Source organism: Podarcis vaucheri (genome assembly GCF_965113315.1).
Source record: "Podarcis vaucheri genome assembly, chromosome: 17".
NCBI classification, from domain to species: Eukaryota; Metazoa; Chordata; class Lepidosauria; order Squamata; family Lacertidae; genus Podarcis; species Podarcis vaucheri.
In genome coordinates, this window is record NC_138755.1 from 11,456,172 (window position 1) to 11,470,585 (window position 14,414).

General features: G+C 42.3%; 1 pseudogene across 1 annotated transcript; it reads left to right on the forward strand.

Moving 5' to 3' along the window:
* The first annotated feature begins 9,209 nt into the window (after positions 1-9,209).
* LOC309521940 (beta-1,3-galactosyltransferase 2 pseudogene) lies at positions 9,210-13,758 on the forward strand (annotated as a pseudogene). Its single transcript, XR_014224639.1, has 2 exons — positions 9,210-9,445; positions 12,578-13,758. The product of XR_014224639.1 is annotated as a beta-1,3-galactosyltransferase 2 pseudogene (transcript).
* Positions 13,759-14,414: the final 656 nt, after the last annotated feature.

The following is a 14,414-nucleotide window of genomic DNA, read 5'->3' on the forward strand; positions in this document are numbered from 1 at the left end:
GAAGGTTAAAAATATATTAAAACAACAGGCAAGAAAAACTTCCCTAAACAAGGCTGCCTTCATGAGGCCGGAGGAACATCGCCTGGCTACTGTTTTATTGTTTATCCACTATTATTTGCTCTTCCCATCGAACCCTAAACAGCATCAATAAAACACAACATAAAGTTTGGGAGTGTTGATATACAAGGTTAAAGTCCACACAATCACTTTGTTCCCACATGAAATTGTGCTTTTCTTGTCTAACCCAGAGGAAATGATGCCTGAAGTTTGGGGAGAATTAGACTAATGAAGCAAAATCTGATTTGCAACTTAGCTGGCTTCAACTTTGGCTTCCCTTTGATAACTGAAGTATCATGTATCTGTAAAGGAAATAAATTTTGCTCTCTTGCTCTGGCAGAGCAAACAGAAAATGAAAACTAGGGGGAATGTTTTTTTTAAAAAACCCATTTTTATTGAATTTTCTATAACATATACAAACAAAATAAATACTCTAAAGTTCAAACAATCATATTTCTACTTATTTACTACACGCTCTATCCCACGCGGACTTCCCTCCCTCCCTTCATCCGGCTTTCGTATTTAATTTTCTCTTTCACAGATTTTTAATTACATTCTACAAGACTTATTTTAATCCTGCTACAGTCTTTAAACTTCTACAGTTATTACCTATATATTCAACAGATTTACTCCATTCCTTTTTGAACTTTGTTTCCTCTGGTTACGGATCCTGTGGGTCAGTTTTGCTAATTCTACATATTCAACCATTTTTGTGTGCCACTCCATTAGTGTTGGTATTTCCATTTTTGGGCTACTAAGATTCTGGCAGCAGTCGTAGCGTACATAAGTAGTCTATGATCTGCCTTTCTTAATTCATCACCTGTCATCCCCAGCAGAAAAGCTTCTCGTTTTTTGGGGAAGGTATATTTAAATAATTTTTTTCAATTCGTTATAAATCATATCCCATTTTTTTTTCATCTTTTCACATGTCCACTACTAAACTAGGGGGAATCTAAATCTCTCATGCCTTGGATGCATCACCACAGTGAAGATGTCAATTCTTGCAAGGTTTCTTCCTTTTTATTCCAAGTTTTACCAATTGTAATTGCTCCTGAGTGACAGGGTCCAATTCAGAAGAACCCTCAAGCTGTAGACCTGCTCCTTCCAGCAGTTTATAAAAATTATGCATAGCATAGAGAAAGCAGATTGACAAAGCCTTTTCTTCCTCTCTCCCTCCCTCACTTGAACTTGTGGACGTTCAGTGAAGCTGAATGTTGGAAGATTTAGGACAGATAAAAGAAAGTACTTCTTCACTTCAAACTATGGAACTCTCACCCCATCATGAGGCAGGACTTGTAATTGCTTCCTTTTGCATTAAAGGTATTCTGTGGACAAATATAGCCTGCCAATTAGGGCAAGTACAGGAAGCAACAATTGTTTTATTATATTTTTATTGCTTTGAATGTGGTGTCTGCATAATAAACCTCACATTGGTAAACGAATGTGTTCAGGTCCAGGAGAATTACTGTATTTTTTGCTCTATAAAACTCACTTTTCCCCTCCTAAAAAGTAAGGGGAAATGTGTATGCGTCTTATGGAGTGAATGCAGGCTGCGCAGCTATCCCAGAAGCCAGAACAGCAAGAGGGATTGCTGCTTTCACTGTGCAGCGATCCCTCTTGCTGTTCTGGCTTCTGAGATTCGGAATATTTTTTTCCTTGTTTTCCTCCTCCAAAAACTAGGTGTGTCTTGTGGTGTGGTGCGTCTTATAGAGCGGAAAATACGGTATATGTTTAAATGAATCACATCTTACTTCATCTCACATTAGTCTCTTTATTCTTTCAGCCAAGCCACAGAGAAAGTGTACCCTAACACTTGTGGGGGTGACTAGAGGTTGAAAACTGGCAGAAACCATACCCTCCAACATTTCTCTGATGAAAATAGGGATGTCCCATTCCATAATGATTATTTTACTATTCATACCCCACAAAAAAGCTTCCCTATACAGAAATGCCTTCAGGTGGCTCTGTGGTCAGATAACTCCATCCCCTTCAACATTTCTACAATGAAAATAGGGAGATCCTAAGGAAAAGCAGGACATTCTGGGATGAAATCAGAAACCAGTATGGCTTCTCTAAATCAGGGATGTCCCTGGAACATAGAGCTACTTGGAGAGATTGAGAAACTCAGGTGATGCTCCAGTTTCTCCACTTGATACAGACTCTCATCCTCAATATTTAAAAGCTGGGCAGCTCTTTGTTCCAGAAAGTGGTGGTTAATTGATTTTTAGTGTGCTTCAAGGTAGGATTGGTTCCAGCTGAATCCTCATCCAACCCATTTTTACCAAGTGACCTCTGAAGTGCCAGAGCACTTAGAGGAATACCCTCCAAAGGACTCTAAGAATGCTGCAGTGTTTTGCAAACAAGTACGGATTCAAAAAATAATTGAGAAAGGCATGCAGAATAGGCTTGGGGTGTGTGATGGATGAGCCCCAATGCATTTCAAGCCAGAATAAGCCCTAAATGAGGGGGGAGGGATTTGGTTCACAACAAACTTCTTATGAAGTAATTTGTTGTTTAGTCGTGTCCGACTCTTCGTGACCCCATGGGCCAGAGCACGCCAGGCACCCCTGTCTTCCACTGCCTCCCACAGTTTGGTCAAACTCATGCTGGTAGCTTCGAGAACACTGTCCAACCATCTCGTCCTCTGTCGTCCCCTTCTCTTTGTGCCCTCCATCTTTCCCAACATCAGGGTCTTTTCCAGGGAGTCTTCTCTTCCCCTGAGGTGGCCAAAGTATTGGAGCCTCAGCTTCAGGATCTGTCCTTCCAGTGAGCACTCAGGGCTGATTTCCTTAAGAATGGATAGCTTATGAAGTAAAGTTCCACATTATTCTAGCTGGAAGCTGGTGGGCTTGAATTTGTGATATCTGGGTTTGTGGACGAAATAAAATATTGTTTTATAAGTGGAATAGTTGGGGGTTACCTTGGAGCGCATGTTTTGAATATTATATATATATATATATATATATATATATATATATATATATATATATATATATGCAGGTTTTGGTGTCTTCGGGTGTCTTCCCGTGTAAGAGTCGGGGTGTCTGTGCGACGTTTCGACGAGGTCTCACTCGTCATCTTCAGGCTGGTGCTTTCGGCTTCTTGTTACTGGAACAGAGCAGAATCTGGTGTTTGAGTTCCTATAAATACTGTAGAGGGGTGTGGTGTATAGCCTCCAACGTTCTGGGCAGAGAGGAAGTTCCTAGATTAGTGTGCCTTTTCTTCTTTTGTTCCTTAATTACTTGAGGGATATCTTGAGTGATTTCATGAGTGATATTCTGAATACCACTGGGTGGGTCATTAAGTGTAGATTAGTTGCTAAAGCTTTTGTGTCTTGACCTCTTGAGCTTGTGAAGAGTTTTTCTGAGAAGATGGCTGTGCTGCATTTAGTTGTGCTCTGGCTTGGCTTCGTGTATAGGGGCGAGCTGTGGTTTTGTGCCTTGTGCCAGCTAGATCTGTGTAGGGATTGCAGGGGGGTGCAGCATCCGGAGGTGCCACTATAGTTTGGCTACTGGATGGAGTCTGTAATATGTCTGAGGAGAGGGTCTGGATTTGGGTCTGGTGTGGTTGATTGGTGACGGCGTTCTGTGTGCCTCTGGTTCTGGTGTCGGTTTTTGTGGGGAGGGCTAATTTCCAGATGTCTGGCAGGCGGGACGTGTCGTCACGCTTGTTCATGTTGTGAGGGTGTTTCTCTATCTCGATGGCTTCCATGATTATTCTCTTGTGGTGATGTTCCATGTTAAAGAGCAATTTGGAATCTGCAAAATTAATTTCGTGTCCTGGTTCTTTCATGTGTTGGAAAAGAGAGGAAGTTTTTTCTTCTTTTTTGACGGCATTCTTGTGTTCTGCGATACGTGCATTTATTCGTCTGTTTGTTTGTCCAATGTACGTGGCTGGGCAGACTTTGCAGGGTATTTCATAGACCCCTTGGTTTTCCAGCTGGATTTTGTCTTTTGGGTTTCTGAGGATATTGGCTATTTTTTGGTTGGTGCAGAAGGCTGTTTTGATATTGTGTTTATGGAGGATTTTGCTGATTTTGTCTGTAGTGCCCTTGATATAAGGAAGGAGGGCCATGCCATTGTTTTCTTCTGTGTCTTGGTTTTTGGGGGGTGTTTCTTTTTGGATTAGCTTCGTAACCCTGTTTTTCTGGTATCCATTGGCGATTAACACATTTGACACATTAATGACCCACCCAGTGGTATTCAGAATATCACTCATGAAATCACTCAAGATATCCCTCAAGTAATTAAGGAACAAAAGAAGAAAAGGCACACTAATCTAGGAACTTCCTCTCTGCCCAGAACGTTGGAGGCTATACACCACACCCCTCTACAGTATTTATAGGAACTCAAACACCAGATTCTGCTCTGTTCCAGTAACAAGAAGCCGAAAGCACCAGCCTGAAGATGACGAGTGAGACCTCGTCGAAACGTCGCACAGACACCCCGACTCTTACACGGGAAGACACCCGAAGACACCAAAACCTGCATTCCTGTACCCGTGAAAATCTACGAAAATATATATGAAAATATATATATGCTTTCGTAGATTTTCACGGGTACAGGAATGCAGGTTTTGGTGTCTTCGGGAAGACACCCGAAGACACCAAAACCTGCATATATATATATATATATATATATATATATATATATGCTTTCGTAGATTTTCACGGGTACAGGAATGCAGGTTTTGGTATCTTCGGGTGTCTTCCCGTGTAAGAGTAGGGGTGTCTGGGCCCTACACCCCTACTCTTACACGGGAAGACACCCGAAGATACCAAAACCTGCATATATATATATATATATATATATATATATATATATATATATATATATACCTGACAGATGAAGAATCAGAATCCCTCCCCTTCACACACTCTCTCTTTTTTCTTTCTTTCTTTCTTCTTTCTTTATTTTTGTTTTTGTTTAGATTAGGGTTTTTCATGCTTTTTTGCATTGTAAAAAGTGATTTTGTAGTTGATATTAACATTTGTATATGTTCGTTTAAGCTTTAATAAAATCTACTGGGGGGAGGGAATAAATGGGTGGGCTTATTTATCCCTTTGTTGTATTTTGCACATCTGACTCAAGAGTAATCAAGGCCGGCCCTGCCATGACGAAAAAGTGAGGCAGCTGCCTCAGGCGGGAAATATGAAGGGTCTGTCAGTGGAGAAAGTTCTCTGTGTTTCTACGCTGGGCAGCCTGTCCTGCACCCACTAAACTAGGCCACTGACCTCAAGGTGCAATGGAGGATGTGTAAATCAGATTCAGTGGTTTGCTGAGCTTTTATACATGAAGTGGAAGATGGCATCTTCTTGCTCTTTGCTTCAGGCAGAAAAGCCCCTTGATTTTCATGGGAAATTTTCATTGCTTGGATAACGTCATATTTGTTTTGCTGCTGTGTAATGGGCACCTCCAGTTCTGTTACCTATCCTGGTCTTTTCAAGCACAACATGTTTGGAATGTATATTTCATATTATGATTGCTTTGGGATACAGCATTATGCAGACCCTCAGCCAAGTCTATATTTTCCAGGCACAGTCCCAGATTTACAGAAGCCATCTGATTTGATCTTCGAATGTCCCGCTTTTCCTTAAGACATCCCTATTTTCATCAGAGAAATGTTGGAGGGTATGGAGTTATGCGACCCTTGAGCCAAGGAGATAAGTACAGTGGTAGTTCAGTTGTTGAACGCAATCCATTTCTGAAAACCGTTCAACTTCCGAAACATTTGACAACTGAGGCGCAAAGGTTGCAGACTTTGCAGTCTGCAAAGTCAATGGAGAAAATTTAAAAAACACAATGGAAGCCGTTTAATTTCCGAGGCGCGTTCGAAAACGGAAGCATTTACTTCTGAGTTTTCGGCGTTCGAAAACCGAAACGTTCTGCTTCCGAAACACTCAAAAACCAAGGTACCACTGTAACTGACAACCTTTAGAAGACATCTGAAGGCAGCCCAGTATAGGAAAGTTTTTTTGGTGGGGGTAACATTTTATTAATTTCCCAAAAATAACAGCACAAATAAAAATAACAATAAACAGATTTTTAAACCATAATTTTGCCTGACTTCCCTTTACTCCCCCTCTCGCTTCCATTGTTTAGTACTCATTCATGCATGTCCTTAAAAACCTTATATTCTTAATAATCCAATTTTAAACCTTCTTCATCTTGTTACAAGTGGCTTTTAGAAGTTTAGAACTTTTAGAAGTTATGCTAACATAAAAATCTATAGGTAAAGGTAAAGGGACCCCTGACCATTAGGTCCAGTCGTGGCCGACTCTGGGGTTGCGGCACTCATCTCGCTTTATTGACCAAGGGAGCTGGTGTACAGCATCACTAAGCCGCTTTTGGCGAACCAGAGCAGCGCACGGAAATGCCGCTTACCTTCCCGCCAGAGCGGTACCTATTTATCTACTTGCACTTTGACATGCTTTCGAACTGCTAGGTTGGCAGGAGCAGGGACCGAGCAATGGGAGCTCACTCTGTCGCAGGGATTCAAACCGCTGACCTTCTGATCAGCAGGTCCTAGGCTCTATAGTTTAACCCACAGCGCCACCCGCGTCCCTCCAAAAATCTATACACCAAGCTTAAAAAATATGCATTAAACATTTGACACACACCCCACTTTTAATTCAAAGTCTTCTTTTCTTTCTAGGGTTTCAAGCTAACTGATTTGTCCTGCGTAGTTCAGTTTATTTTGCCAATCTTCTTTATCTTCAAATGTAGCACCCTGCTTGTGGTTAATGCTTAGCTGGAATGAAATATTCAACACAGCAATAGAGAAATTAAAATAATAATTTATTTGTCAGACAAATAAATGAGAGACACAGTGGTATATGGATACCAAAGCTCTGCCCACTCCAGCCCTGATGGCCAGCACTTATATTTCCTCAGCCCAGCCCCCTTGCTCCTCCTTTGGCTGCCTCTGTCCAATCAGCCTGGTTGAAATTCCTATTGGCTGTTTGCTAGAACCAATCATAAAAGATACACCCATTTCCTATTACCTTTTATGGGAGACAAAGAGCTATATTTCCTTCTATCCATAAATGGCAGACAAGTAGCCATATATCTTACATTTGCCTCGACCAGGCACCTTAATTATCAGATCATCTTTGCCCTATTGCCCTATTCACTCCAAAACAGATGGCTAATGGTTCTAATTTTATCTTAAACAGAGATCTTGGGTTCACCTTCTCACACACCATCAATGAAATAAGAATCTAACATAAGAATCTAACATTTCTTACTTTCTAAATCCTTTGCATAATTACATTTAAGCCAATATATTTCATACATTAACATATATAGATTTTTAGAAGAAAAGGCCTTTTCAAAGTAAAAAAGGAACTTAATAAAACAGCTTCGAAAGCAGCCTCTTTAGTTTACAACTCCTTTTCCTAGCCAGCTGCTGTTCCTATTAGCTCTTGCCCTTTAACCTTATGAAAATATGGCTCGAGTCTTCTGTTAAACAATAAATCTCACCATTTACCAATTCTTAATTAGTGTGTGTTTTTTTTGCAGCTTGATTGTATTCTGTAATTTGTATGGTCAGTGTGACCTTTTGCTCCCAGCCTGTAATTTCCTTTTACAACCCTGAGGCACTGCTATAGATCAGAGGGGCCCTGTTTAGGAAGATAAACATCTGCCAAAGCCCCCAGCCAGCTGCTTTATGCCTGGCATGAGACATACAAACATTTGCAAATATATATTTTTAAGCTCATTTTAAAATACAGGTCTTGATCTGATGCCTTACTAAGGCAGAGGCTTCTTCCTTCTGTAGGAAACAGGCTGGTCTTGGCCTGGCGTCCACTCTTAAGTATAGGAACAAAGACTTTCATTGAATAAGTCCATCAAAACCTGTACATCTCAATATCATAGCTTCAGGGTGTTTTTTTTTTACAACAATCATTTCCCACATTCCTTTCCAATCTTTATATATCTTTTTCCAGGCCTACTTAATTATTTTACATTGCAGCTACATAAACCTTTTATCCTTTTTGCCCTCCCTTCCTGTTTCTTCTTTATCACAGTCAAGCCTCGCAGATCATTTCACATGAGGTACCATATTTATTTTGGGCCACTCTTACCTTCCCTTGTATTTTCCTCAAGCTTCGTCACTCTACCCTTCCTGCCTTGGTATTTTGTGCATTCGCTTCTATTAATTGTCCCACAGCTTCTGACATTAAATTAGTATTTTCCCGAATTTTAACAGCTGCTTTGTTAACATCTTCCTTCAACTGATCAAACAGTTCTCTTTTAAAATCTAACAACAAATCATACGATTCATATCTTATATTCTCTTGCATTGTGGCCTGGCTGGTTTGCTTAAACAATGAGATTTTTTCTTCTGCCATTTCCAACCTCAGAATGCAAACACAGCAGTAATTGTATTTTCTTAAGACGCATAGCGAAAAGGCACATAGCAGCATGCTTTCTTAGCAACAGGACCCATGTAGCACAGTAATAAGACAATAAGGCAAATAAATATATATTTTCCCTGAGTATGGTTGCCACACATTAAGTTGAACGTCTTCAACAGTCAAATAGATCCTGAAACTCTTTCACAGAAGTTTCCAGAGAGTCAGTCCAGTCTTTTTCCCCAGAAGGGAAATATAAAGTACTCGTAACGTTATAATCTTCTCAGGTTTAACCTCCATTTTAAGTCTAGTTCAATCTCACCGTGTGCTATGTCCAAGTTCAACTAGAGTTCAGGTCAAGATCATTATTTTAAAAAAAACTTGAGATTGGCATAAACGGAAGCTGGGTGCAGTCTTTTAATCCTAATTGTTCATTAGTTAACTTCTCTTCCAAAGTAAATTTCATCCACACATATATTTTGTGTTTAATGTTTATTATTATTATTATTATTATTATTATTATTATTTGGAAACCACCCAGATCAGGGTATAAATAGAATAGTAATAGTAATAATAATGATGATGATGATGATGGTAAATAAATAAATAAATGAACAGGGCATCCCTATTTGGAGAAATGATGGAGGATATGCATTATGATAACACCCATTGGCACATGTATATAATTTATATAAAATAATCATTTATATAAAATACATTTATATAAAATAAATGTATCCCTTTCATCTTGTTCTTGTGTTTGGCTTTGGGTTCTGAGGGGCATGTTCTTCTTTTTTGGTGTGTGTGTGAGATTCAGCATGGGATTGGCATGCAGGTGGTGAGTCTTTCCAGGTGCTTCAATGGTCCTGGAAAAAAGACTCTCCTGGAAGCAGAGTCCCTGCTCCCTCCCCTCTGTGTTAGCTGGATGACGTAGGCGTTGTCCCTTCCCCTTGTGCCACACCCTCCAAGGGAAAGGTAAATTGAAGCTGACAAAGGCAGGTGGCAACCTTGAGTGAACAGCACCTCGGGCAGGTAAGTGCTCACCTGAGAGAAGAGAATGGGAGAGGGGTAGAAAGGCCCTCAAGGAGGGAGAGAACAAATACCTGGAGCACTGAATGAGATTTCCTTTGAAATTGATGATGGCAAAGGTGTTTCATAGAGCAGGCATGTATTTATTTAACCATTTGCTTGGTCACCAAAGGTGACCAGGAGATGTATGCGGGTGAGTGGGCTGGGGGCTGAGCCCTCTGTCTCTCATATGGCAGCCCCTTGTGTTTTTATACTGTCTCTGGAGGAGACCTAGTCTAAGGTTGCCATATTTCAAACAGTGAAAATCAGGACACAAAAGTTGCTGAAGTGGCTTGGGGGGGGCAGTTGTTGAATTTGGGGGGGCGGGGGCAGCTGCTGAATTTTTGTTGAGGGGAAGTTGTTCGTTGAGCCTTTTGGCAAAATTGCAAAAAAGAAAGAAAAAAGACGTGGAAAGACCCGAAACAAGCGCAGGTGTGTCTGGACCATTTCTCCATATTCAGCAGAAAGCTGTTGCATCTTCTGGTGGAGAAGCAGAACAGGCAAGTCACCTCAATCGGTACTGGAGCCAAGACTAAAGTCTGGAGAAGGGCAATATTAATAATAATAATAATTTATTATTTCTACCCCGCCCATCTGGCTGGGCTTCCCCAGCCACTCTGGGCGGCTTCCAAAAGAATATTAAAATACTATAATAGAAGGCAAGGGCAGCAAAGGATCTCAGCAAAATGGTCGCGAGTAATTAAGACCTGTAAGTAGTTTATCAAAAACTATATTTAACAATAGGGTTAACAAGTTCTTGAAGCAAGAGGAGAGTCTCCCATTTACTGAGCTGCAAAAAAAACAACCTTTTAAACAAATAACATGAATACAGTGGTACCTCGGATTAAGTACTTAATTCGTTCCTGAGGTCCGTTCTTAACCTGAAACTGTTCTTAACCCGAAGCATCACTTTAAGCAAATGGGGCCTCCTGCTGCTGCCGTGCTGCCGGAGCAAGATTTCTGTTCTCATCCTGAAGCAATGTTCTTAATGTTCTTAAGGTACTATTTCTGGGTTAGCGGAGTCTGTCACCTGAAGCGTATGTAACCCAAGGTACCAGAGAAGAGAGCATATTAATCACTATGAATCTGAAAGCAATACAGGCACACCTATTGGTCCATGGAAGCCCACGAGATAAAACCCAAAGAGTGACAGCAGCAAAGCTCCTTTATTAAGCTGGATTGAAAGTAATGAGCAAGCTTCTAAGTTCATCAGAATTCGTCTCTTCAGGGTGGATATTAACCAAAAAGAAAAGGGAAAGTGGTGGGGATTGATTGCACTATTACTATTTGGACTCCTGTCCTGAGATGGAGAGGAAAGCAGCCCATTGATTTTAAAGAGAATGTTCTAACAGGTACCCGACCTTTTGTAGCTTTATGCCAGCAAGGCAGGGGGAGGGAGAAAGCTCTGAGCAAGCGTAACTTCATGACTGAGCTCTGCGCCAACTCCACCATGTCTCCACCTCCACCCCTTTGAGCCACCAACACAGGGGCTCCACCAGCACAAGGATGGTAGAACCACTATGCTAATACACTTTCAGGCTTTGCCAGTGTGTTGCGTTCTGAGGCCAAAGGAAAGGACTGGACCCTGATTAAAATAAGACACAAGGCTTTGACCAGCAAGGCTCTCGGAGGAAGTGCGTACCCCACACCCCTCACCAGGCCATTTTATTAGCAAAATAATCCTTTACACAGTGCTCGTAAGAACCAATCAGATTTCCTCTGAGCATTTAAACAAACTCCAAGTGGGGACAAAGTTAAACTATAAACACTAGTTAGGCATGCATACTTTGGAGTAAATGAATGAAAACAACAAAGGAGCGTATTCAGCAACCCCGGAGGTCATAACAATCAGTACACATGATAAGAAGGATGACCAGGAGGACAGTGACCATTATCACCTTAATGTGAAACCTGTTTCCTGGCCCTAAGATTAACATCCTAAGATTAATATATAAGAAAGCTACATCGAAGAAACTGCCCATTATCTTTGAGGACCCTTGACGCCTGCCTGTCTAAGTGTGTACATGACTTGTGAAGAGAGAGAAATGGAACAGGGATGCAGAGGTGTAGATTGATCAAGAATCATATCAAAATAGTTTAAACCCAGTCAATGCAATGCTTTCATTGCTGACACAGATGGCTTACTCTATATTTGTTATAATTCCTCATAGCAATCCCACCTGATCACTACACCAGTGCAAGTAGAATTAAGAGTGTCCTGTTCCCACCCAGAATATGTATGTCAACATAACGATTGTAGAGGAATAATAATGATGATGATGATGATGATGATGATGATGATGATGATTTGGCCTAATTTGGAAATACAGGGAGGAATTCCATGTAGCACAATGCCAATTGTTCCATCAGTGCAAGGTCTTCAGCTTACCAGACACCCTGGCACACACCCAGCTGGGCACTTTACCCAGAGTTTGTGTTTCCTTTTGGAAGTGAGGCACAGTGGAGACTGTGTGGTCTTTATTTGGTTAATTGACACATACATATATACAACCTGAGCCTAAGATGCAGTTATTGTTTCTCCAGTAGCCACAGCTGTGGATCCCAGCACAAATCAAACATCATGCTCTGCCTCTATGCCTTTTCAGCCTGCAGCTTTTCTTCTAGTCCACACCACAGTCCCCCAAACTTTGACTTTGCCTTTCTAGCTGGGGGAGGCTGGGGGAGGGGCCCCACCCATTTTCTGTCTCAGACAGAGCCCCTTCCCTTTATTTTCCTTTAATGGCTCATCACCCAGGTGATTACCTCATCAGGAAGCTGGTCTGGCTTATAGTTTAACACTTACTGTATCCAGTTACTGTAAATAGATGGGTTGAGTGAATAATGCCAATCCATGAGAGTGCATATTTTCCTTCCAGAAACAGATTGCAAGGGCAAGAAGGCAGGTGTTATGAGCAGGGTTTGAGTGTGTTGGCAGTTGGCAGACTGATTCTCCAGGCGCCCACCCTGATCACCAAAGCTCCCCTTGTGTGCGTGCAAACACACACACACACAGAGAGAGAGAGAGAGAGAGAGAGAGAGAGAGAGAGAGAGAGAGAACAGAATTCATCTTCCTTTCACTGGGCTTCTCTTTTTCAGGTTGTCTTTGAAAACGGGACAGAACTGGCCAGGATCTCTCCCCCACCCACATAGTCTGCAGGTGAAGGTGCCAGGAAGATGCTCATGACCAAGCTGCATAATTTGCCCACTGTGGTCCTCTTCTGCTCTATTTTCCTTTTCCTACTTGTTGCAAAGAACAAATGGGAGTCTCTCGACACGCTTTCCTCACCACACGACATCAAGGTCAAGGGCAGCTCAGATTCCACGTACAATCGTAAAAGTGCAATAAGATTTGAATGGGAATCTGCACTGGAGAGGACAAAGGAGACCAAGCCCTCTGGTCTGATTTCACCACCACCACCAGTGGCCATGCGGCATCCCTTGGAGGTTGACTATTCCACTGATTATAAGTTCCTTCTCAATGAGCCAAAGAAATGCCGGGAGGGGAGCCCTTTCTTGATCCTGCTGGTGATAACTAAGCCCCAGGATTTTGCCACGAGGCAGGCCATCCGGCAGACGTGGGGCAATGAGAGCTCAGTGCCTGGGGTCTCCATTCTTCGTCTCTTTCTGACGGGTGTCCACCCAAAATTTGGATACCCGCTCCAGGCCCTTTTGGAAGAGGAGAGTTCCATCCACAAAGACATTCTTCAGCAGGACTTCCTGGATACCTACAACAACCTTACCCTGAAGACTCTGATGGGCATGGAGTGGATAAGCAAGTTCTGCCCCAATGCCACCTACGTGGTGAAGGCAGACTGTGACATCTTTCTCAATGTGAACTACATGGTGTCCCAGCTGCTGCAGCCTCACCTGCCACCCAAGAAGAACTACATGACAGGTCACATCTACAGGAATTCAAAGCCAGTGCGTGAAAAGGCCTACAAGTGGTATGTGCCACAGGAGGTGTACCCCAATGAGACCTACCCGCCCTTCTGCGCAGGCCCAGGGTATGTGTTCTCTGGGGATCTGGCCAAGAAGATTTACCAGGTAGCAAAGACCATCAGGGTCATTAACAATGAAGATGTCTTCATGGGAATCTGCCTGTATGAGCTGGGCATCAGCGTGACAAACAGCCCCGGGGGTCTCTTCAACGTGTACAGAGTCAAGTATGAGAAGTGCAAGTTCTCCAAGGTGGTGGTGGTGCATCACTACGGGCCAGAGGAGCTGCTGCAGATTTGGCCTGGCTTTCAGGACCAGAACCAGACTTGCAAGAGTTAAAATGGAGGGAGGTGAACAGACACACAGCCTCTTGTGGAGAAGTTGGCGTCAAGGACTGGCAACATGCGGGCATGTTCCTGTACAATGGACAAATCCATGCCAACGAATTGCAATGAGGAAAGGGAAGGATGGCTCAGAGAAGAAGGGAGATTCTGTGCTTGTCAAAATTGGTATTTATGCCCTCAGAAGCGAGCTGGTCCCACATAACATGCTAATCGTGCCGTGTGGTTCGTTGCCATTCACACTGCTCTCCTCCCCGTAGAATCTCTGCAGCTGCCCATAGCAGCTTGTTTGGTCTGCTCTGAACTGACCACTGCGCTACTAATGTGCCAAATTGACAACCTCAGAGTTTTGAGATCTTCACAGCCACCACCTCACCTACTGGAAGAGAGCAACCCTCAGGCCATGCTTAGGACTGGCACTACGTAGGGTTGCCATACTTCCAGGAATTCTCGGAAATATCCTCTTTTGGGGGTCCTACATGCCCATCCAGGGGGAATTTTACATTTTAAAGCAATTGCTCGGGATTTTGGTGGGTTTTAAAATATATATACATGTCCTGCATGTTTACCTCTTGAAAAATGGCAACCAAAAAAAAGCTCAACAATTTTTGTGTCTGCAAAACCCAATGCAGAGTTCACCTGCTCCAACATATTGA